This window comes from Solea senegalensis, unplaced genomic scaffold, assembly GCF_019176455.1.
Source record: "Solea senegalensis isolate Sse05_10M unplaced genomic scaffold, IFAPA_SoseM_1 scf7180000014853, whole genome shotgun sequence".
Taxonomy (NCBI): Eukaryota; Metazoa; Chordata; class Actinopteri; order Pleuronectiformes; family Soleidae; genus Solea; species Solea senegalensis.
Window position 1 is genome coordinate 55,677 of NW_025321151.1, and position 9,128 is coordinate 64,804.

A 9,128-nucleotide genomic window follows, 5' to 3' on the forward strand; every position below is an offset into this window, starting at 1 on the left:
ATTAATGTATGGATGCAAATAAATAAATCAATTATAAAAATAAATGAATTAATGAATAAATAAATAAATAAATGAATAATAGAGAAAAATTACATGGCTACATACGTGGACAGGTGTCAACCACTGGTCCAGAAGGCGGACCTCCACCTCCGCCTTTGACTCCTGGCACTACAAAAACATTAGTTTTCCTTTTTGGAAAACTATAAGGATTCCTCTGGTCATTGTACACTGTCTGCAGTTTTAAGAATCTGTTTCGTTTTAAAACTATTAAGTTTTAAATGCACCACAGTTCAAATACACTATCATGTTAAAGTACTTAAACGCACCACAGTTTAAATACACTGCAATGTAAAAGTACTTAAATGCACCCCACTTACAAAAAAACCTTAAACACATCATAATACACTACAATGTAAAAGTACTCAACTCGTACTAAAACATACGATTCAGCTCTAAATGTAGTGTCTACTATATATGTCTATGCTCGCCACAACGCGCTGTTAACGAGCCGCAATGGTGGCGCCCATAAACGCACATGTCTGGACGGACCATCGGACTGACGCGGCATAGGAGTTTACATGCATAAAATGCGCCTCGGCCACAATAACTCCCGCGAATACATTAATCATTGGCTGCCAGCCATTTTCAACGCAGTGAATTGACGTCTATAGCAGTCAATGGCAGCCAACAAGTTAAATCACAGAGAGATTATGATGAAAGGGTCACAACAGAAACTAACAGAAGTAAATCTCTCAACAGGTTCACATCCCAATAAAAGCCCTTGACAGTAACAGTAAAAAATTAAATATACATAACAATGAGATCACACCCGTTATTGAACTGAAATAATAAACTTACATTCAGCAGTGACGCACACTGACGTGGAAGCACTGCATGATGAGCATCAGCGAGTGATTAAAGTAAACCTGCGCTGCTGAGACTACTGAACCGGAATGCTTTGCGCCCTTAAAGTAACACAGACGCACTCTACTGGGATGGAGAGTATTAAAGACAAAAATAACAATACTAATTAACTAAAACTTATGAAGCCTTTCTAACACTGTGATTAAAATTGAAAAGAAAAGAAAAAACCCCAACCACAACTTTAAGATAAACTCCGATTAAAATTCAACAAACACACATTAAACTGAAAAGCAGCTACTTCCCACACAATATTACACTATTTTCAAATGAAACGGCCACATTAAAAAATTTCTCTCACACACGCACTCACACACATAACCAAATTACTTATTGAATAAGATAACTCACCAGTTGTTGAGCTGAAGGAAGTCGTCAATAGATCCTGTAATGTCCTCAAACGAAGTAGATATGATGAAATGGTCCAAAAAGGTTTTCCAAAGTCTCCAACAAAGTTATCCAACAAATTCAATGCTTTCCACAGAATCTGCTAGAGCAAGGGTCTGCAGTCGAGGCGGGTCCAGGTTATTTATAGTAGGGAGGCGGGAGCTTCAAGCATTGACCAATCACAGTGTGACACTGTGGTGGTGTGATGATTGAGCGCCACACCCTCTGCCACACACATACAGAGAGAGTGAAGATTGAACACCACACCCTCTGCAGCACACACACACACACACACACACACACAGAGCCAATTACACACACACACATACCTCTGCCTAACTTTCACAGAAACTCCTAGAAGCTTCAAGCCTTGACCAATCACAGTGTGACACTGTGGTGGTGTGATGATTGAGCACCACACACATACAGAGAGAGTGAAGATTGAAAGCCACACCCTCTGCCACTCACACACACACACAGAGCCAACACACACACACACACACACACACACATACCTCTGCCTAACTTTCACAGAAACTGCTAGAAGCTTCAAGCCTTGACCAATCACAGTGTGACACTGTGGTGTTGTGATGATTTGAACACCACACCCTCTGCCACACACATACAGAGAGAAAATTACACACACACACCTGCAGTTCTCCCAAACCTCTGAGAAGCAGAGAAAACAGCATGTTTTAAACGTGTCATATTTCAAGAACGGTTGATGATAGTGATAAGAATTTTTGGTTTGTGAGCGTCAGGAGGCTTTTAGCAACTCCCACATTTAAATTTGTGACAAACGGGCCTGAATTGACAGAGAAATCACAGTTTTAAAATCACCCTCGGGTTGATTTTTTGCCAAACTCTCAAGCAGACTTTTAACATGGGAGTCTATGGGAGCTGTGACCAGAACTCTCTGCGCTTTGAGGTGATTTTAAGAAAAACTACAATTCATATAAAAATGAAAACACACACAGAGTTAGACGACACCCATGGCAACATTTTGATCTAAAAATTGTAGGTTGGAAATTGTGGGCAGGAGAAGAGTTTGTTTAGAGATTGAGAGTGATGATTTGTGAATCTCAGCAGAGTCTGTCACTGAAGCAGCACACACATTTCCAATTATTGTGTGAGTGGAATTGTTTCGCAGTTTTTGTGATTTTTGTCGCCATGGTTACTGGAAACGCTTATTTTGAATTGCGCATTTCGCCGCTATACAGGAAGTGCCCTTCAACTCCACCAAACATTGACCAATCGGCCCGAAACTTGATATGTGAGACCAAGGGTCCACCCTGAACACGTCTGCAAGACATGACCTGCACACAGGAAGTAGGTCGTCCGAAACAGGAAGTGCCCTGTCATTTGCCAAACATTTACCAATCGACCTGAAACTTGATTTGTGACATCATGGGCCTGCCCTGAACACATCTGCAAGATGTCACCTGCACACAGGAAGTAGGTCGCCTGAAACAGGAAGTGCCCTTTAACTCCGCCAAACTTTGACCAATCGGCCTGAAACTTGAAACGTGGTACCAAGGGCCCGCCCTGAACACGTCTGTAAGACATCACCTGCTCACAGGAAGTAGGTAGCCCTAAACAGGAAGTGGTTTGTAATTTGCCCGTACATTGACCAATCAACTCCAAAATTGATATGTGGTACCAAGGGCCCGCCCTGAACATGTTTGTAAACCATGACCTGCACACAGGAAGTAGGTCTTTCCGGACAGGAAGTGACCCGTAACATTGCCATATGTCGACCAATCTGCACTAAACTTCACATGCGAGATAAGTAACCCGGCCAGAGCCCACATTTTACATGACATGCCGGTAGAGGGTGGCGGCCGCGAGGTCCCGTACAACGCTGCTTGCAGCTTTAATTATTATTATTAGGGTTCGAGCAAGAAGGTTGCAAGAACCCTATTGAAACTGGAAGGATTATTATTATTATTCTTATTATTCCCCCAAATGAATCGCATTTTTGGCGATTTTGGCGAATTCGCAGCAATGGTATTTGAACTAACTCCTCCTAGAGTTTTCGTGCGATCACCTTCAAACTTGGTGAGGTCCCTGTGGACCAGTTGAGGAGCTTACAGTATCAAATGTTTTTTCAAATGTTTTTTCAAATGTCGCATGGCGCACGAGATAGGGGGCGGCAAAGTTCGTGATGATTCTGATGTTTCGCATCAGAAAAACAAAACTCTTATAACTTTGCGATGGAAGGTCCGATCCGAACCAAACTTGCTACCATTGATGATGGGCCATGGCTGAAGACGTCTATGAAAAAATGGTGAAGTTTGAAAACAGCGCCTCCTTGTGGTGAAAGAAAATACACCAAAATACGATTTCGGGAATAACTTTTACACAGATAATCGTACCGCACTCAAAATTGGTGACAACAGTCAAAACACATGGTAGATGATGCGTGATCAATATGACGACAAATCGTTTAACGGTGTTGCCATGGCAACGACGCAAAGTCGGATTTTTGGGACAAAAAATCAAACTGCTACAACTTCGCGAATCCTGGTCCGATCTGAACCAAACTTGCAAGGATTGATGACAGTCCGGCCCTGAACACGTCTATATGAAAATATTAATTTTCAAATACAGCGCCCCCTGGTGACAGCAGACAGAATTACATTTATAGTTTTTGATGCTGCTCCAACAGGGATTGTTGTATCCACTTGAAACTTAGTATGTGGGACCCCAGACCCTTCCTCAACATGTTCCTAAAAGGTCACCTCCCTACAGGAAGTGGAACGCCCGAAACAGGAAGTAAAGTCTTACATTGTCCGATTGACACGAAACTAGATATGTGAGTTACGGGACCTTCCCTGAACATGTTTCCGGAGACGAACAGGAAGTCGGCCATTTTAAACAGGAAGTGCCCTCTAACTTTGCCGTACGTTGTCCGATTTGCACGAAACCTTATATGTGAGTTACGGGACCTTCCCTGAACATGTTAACGGAGACATTACATTACATTACATTACATTACATGTCATTTAGCAGACGCTTTTATCCAAAGCGACTTACAAAAGTGCATTTAAACATTTGGGTACAAATAAGAGCTAGAAGTAAGTAAGAGCTTCAAGTAGAACAAACTATGAAGTGCTAGTCATAAGTGCGATGTACAAGCTTTTTTTTTTATTTTTTTTGTCGTCTTAGTCGAGGTAGAGTCAGAAGAAATGTGTTTTTAGTCGGCGTCGGAAGATGTGGAGGCTTTCAGCTGTCCGGATGTCGATGGGGAGATCGTTCCACCATTTGGGAGCGAGGACAGTGAACAGTCTCGAGTTCTGCGAGTGCCTCTGCGATCCTCTCAGTGAGGGGGCAGCGAGCCAGTTTGTCGATGCAGAGCGGAGTGGGCGGGCTGGGGTGTAGGTTTTGATCATGTCCTGGATGTAGGCTGGACCGGATCCGTTTGTAGCATGGAACGCAAGCACTAGAGTCTTGAAGCGGATGCGAGCAGCTACAGGAAGCCAGTGAAGGGAGCGGAGGAGGGGTGTAGTGTGGGAGAATTTTGGTAAGTTGAAGACCAGTCGAGCTGCTGCATTCTGGATGAGTTGCAGAGGTCGTATGGCGCATGCAGGAAGACCAGCCAGGAGGGAGTTGCAGTAATCCAAGCATGAGATGACAAGAGCCTGGACCAGAACCTGTGCCGCCTTCTAGGTTAGGAGAGGCCGAATCCTTCGGATGTTGTGCAACATGTATCTGCAAGATCTAGCTGTTGCAGCAATGTTGGCAGTGAGGGAGAGATGGTCGTCAAGTGTCACACCCAGGTTCCTTGCGGTGTGAGAAGGAGTTACCACAGAGTTGTCGAGGGTGATGGTTAGATCTGTGGTGGGAGAGCCCTTTCCTGGGAGAAAAAGAAATTCAGTCTTGTCGAGATTGAGTTTCAGGTGATGGTCAGACATCCACTGAGAGATGTCAGTCAGACAGGCGGTGATCCGTTCTGCTACCTGTGTGTCGGAGCTGGGAAAAGAGAGAATGAGTTGGGTGTCATCGGCGTAGCTGTGATAGGAAAAACCATGAGAGCGAATAACCGAACCAAGAGAGTTGGTGTATAGAGAGAAGAGGAGAGGGCCCAAGACAGAACCCTGAGGGACCCCAGTAGCTAGAGGACAGGGTTCCGACACGGATCCTCTCCAGGTTACTCTGTATGTTCGGTTTTGAAGATAGGACGAGAGTAGGGTAAGTGCAGAGCCTGAGACACCTAGTTCTTGAAGGGAGGAAGTAAGGATCTGGTGGTTAACTGTGTCAAACGCTGCAGAAAGGTCCAAGAGGATGAGCACAGAGGAGAGAGAGGCAGCCCTGGCAGTGTGGAGTTGCTCAGTGACAGCAAGAAGTGCAGTTTCGGTCGAGTGACCTGCTTTAAAACCAGAAGAGGATCAAGAAGGTTGTTCCGGTGAAGGTAGGAGGAGAGTTGATTAAAGATAGCGCGCTCCAGAGTTTTGGAGAGAAAAGGAAGAAGAGAGACAGGTGTGTAGTTATTTACTTCAGACGGGTCAAGGGTGGGTTTTTTAAGGAGGGGGGTCACTCTGGCCTCTTTAAGAGAGTCCGGAAAGACGCCGTTGACCGAACAGGAAGTCGGCCATTTTAAACAGGAAGTGCCCTCTAACTTTGCAGTACATTGTCCGATCTGCACAAAACCTTATATGTGACACCAGGGACCTGTCCTGAGCATGTCTGTAAAAGGTCACCTCCCTACAGGAAGTGGAACGCCCGAAACAGGAAGTAAAGTCTTACATTGTCCGATTGACACAAAACGAGATATGTGAGTTACGGGACCTTCCCTGAACATGTTTCCAGAGACGAACAGGAAGTTGGCCATTTTAAACAGGAAGTGCTCTAAGATTGTCCGATCTGCACAAAACTTGATATGTAAGACAAGGGAACTTCCCTCAACACGTTTACGGACGCGCATTTGACCGAACAGGAAGTCGGCCATTTTAAACAGGAAGTGCCCTATAACTTTGCCATACGTTGCCGATCCCCCCCGAAATTTGGATCGACATGTGCGGGGACGCCGCTGAAAATAACTAGTACTGAAAATAACTAGTACTGAAAATAACTAGTACCGCGCGCGGTGAATGAACGGGTGAGAGCGCGAGGCTACCACTACTACTAGTGACAGTAAAGCTTGTTTAGCCGACACTGAACCCCATGCTGAGTTTCACAGCAGTGTAATGTCACCAGTGTGCCCTGGCTGTACCTTGACATCCATTCTTTTCTGACTCTCTCTCCCCCCTCACTGGGGGTGCATCCAATTCAGTTCTCATTCCTGGGATATTTTCCACGTCGATCAGCTGTGGGTGCTGTCTTCATGCACAACGTGTTAGAGTCTGAAATGCTCAATCACACACAGAGACCCCTATCATGCCCCACCATCAGTAGACCTGGCTTCACTTACCACACAGTCACCACACATCATTTCTGTACTGTAACTGTATTGCAATAAAGTTGTAAAATAAAAAAAATAAAAAAGTTAGTTAGTAAACGATCATTTTACAGCAGCATTAGACATCAGGCATTACACATAAGAATATGCTGTATAAAGTAGTAGAGTAAGTGTGTATACATATATATGTATGTATGTATGTCTCTATATATATATATATAAATATATACTTTTGTTGTTCAGGCATGATAGATTTCACTTTGCTAACTGTCTTGCTAGTTCAATTATGTATAGATTATCTTAATTTCATGGTAACTTTAGTTAATTATCATAATTGATCGCATGCTTCTTAGATACCTGAAAGACACAAAACTTTAGTCAATTACAGGTAAGTAACTTTATTTTTTCTAATTTAAATAAAACTCTAATTCGAATTAAAAAAAAAGCTTTGTTTTTCAATTCAATTAAACTTAATTGATTGCTAAAATGTAAAATGAGAACTGTGTGCCGTTGTAAAACCTCACCAAAAGGAACGCAGTAACGCAACGTTTGCTAACGAAAACACAGTTACTGAATTAAAAAAACATGTTACATTAGCAGTTACTAAATAAAGTTACAGCGTTACTAATAACACGTTACTACCCAACAGTATTTTTCTTTTTTCTGATAATGCCAATTTTAACCACTTTAACTTTCACATCTGCTTGTTTAATGATGTTTAAGGATTTTAAATTACATTCCAATGTTTAATTAATTTTAAGTTAAAGGATGCTTTATCTGAGTTAAAGGGAGACTGATTAGATGAAATGGGAAGAACAGGTAAAAGAGCACTTTTTTTTGGAGTCTTGGAGACTCGAGCTGAGTGGGAGTGTAAGCCCTGTGACTTATTTCATTTTCACATGGAGGGCAAACACAGAACAGATGAAAAATTCTTTGTCTGCTTGATTTTTAATTGTTTAATGTTTTAATTGTTTTTAATTGATTTTGTCTCCAATGTATTTACTTGCTTCTGTAATACACTATGAATTGCCTTGTGTAAGATTGGCGCTATACAAAGAATCTTGCCTTGCCTTATTTTACGTAATGGTTTTCAACCCTTGGCCCATGGGCTGTGGGGCCCCTGAAGCCCCAGCCTCTGCATTACTATCCCAATATCTGTATAATGTGCTACCACGTTATTCATCCTGATATTGTAATGGGGGCCTGAAGCCAAATAACACTGGTTATTATGTGCTGGCCCTTTAGGCTATGGTATCCACCTCTGATGTCTTGATGGGGCCCTCAGTCAAATAACAAAGGCTATGGGATATGTTTTCTATTTCAATTTTTTTTTTCTAATATATTTTCTAATGTGGCTGCATTTAGATGCTGGGTAGTTTTAAGAAACAATACAATTAGATTTCTTTGCACAGACTATATATACAATGTAAAAGCCCAGGTTATACACCTTTACTGTCATATACAAATGTTAGAGTCTACAGCTTTAAGGGATCCTATACCACAATAAAGATTCTATGGCTGCTTAAGTTGGCAGCGAGGTGTTAGTTGCCAGATTAAGTTCAGTGACTTTGTTAGGCCCCAGGGATAAGTTTAATTTATTGGTTGGACTAACCAGATAAAGTCCAACTGAAATTACTTTAAGTCTCAACAAAAAGCGCCGCCGTCACTCTGACAGCTGGGGGCTGCATCCGCTGTGTTCGTGCAGCCGTCTCCGCTCTGCTTCTCTCTCACTGGACCTGGCCTAACCACACCCCACTGCCAAACTGACATGTTGTTTGATTGTGGGTGCACCGCGAACGGGTTGCGACACTGATCTGGGTATTGATGTCCCCACAAAAACCATGCAGTCTCAACAGCTGGCCAGCCAGTACCACAACTGTTGCATATGTAAGTGATAGTGTATTTGTACAATGCTTTCACCATTAGCATCACATTTAAGTAAAACTTTCATCCCACAATCAATATTTTCCTTCTTCCAAAATCTGTTTGACAATGGCCTGCCTGTTCATATTACTGATTTTGAGTCTGGCCTGTTCTTCCTCCCAAAATGAGAACCAGTGAAAGTAAACTGAGCCCTCTGTGATGTGTTCATATCGGGTTTTCGGTACGTCAAAGTCTCAATAATCCCAACCTTCTACAGTCTTTCCTTGGAGAACATGTAAGCCACGTAACTCAGTCCATTGCCCCCATCTGTCGATGAAAGATACCTCATCCATCTGATCATAAAAATACTCATAGTCCATATCCATGCTTGTTCTATTATATTGGCAATGTCTTTATTGGGCACATTTTTGAGTGTTCATTTGCCCATTTTCAGTGGCAGGGTCATTTCCCACTGTAGCCTCCACCAGTATATTGTCCTCTTATTTGTAAACAAATGTTGAAATGAACTTATTGTTAGTCGCTTTGGATAAAAGTGTCT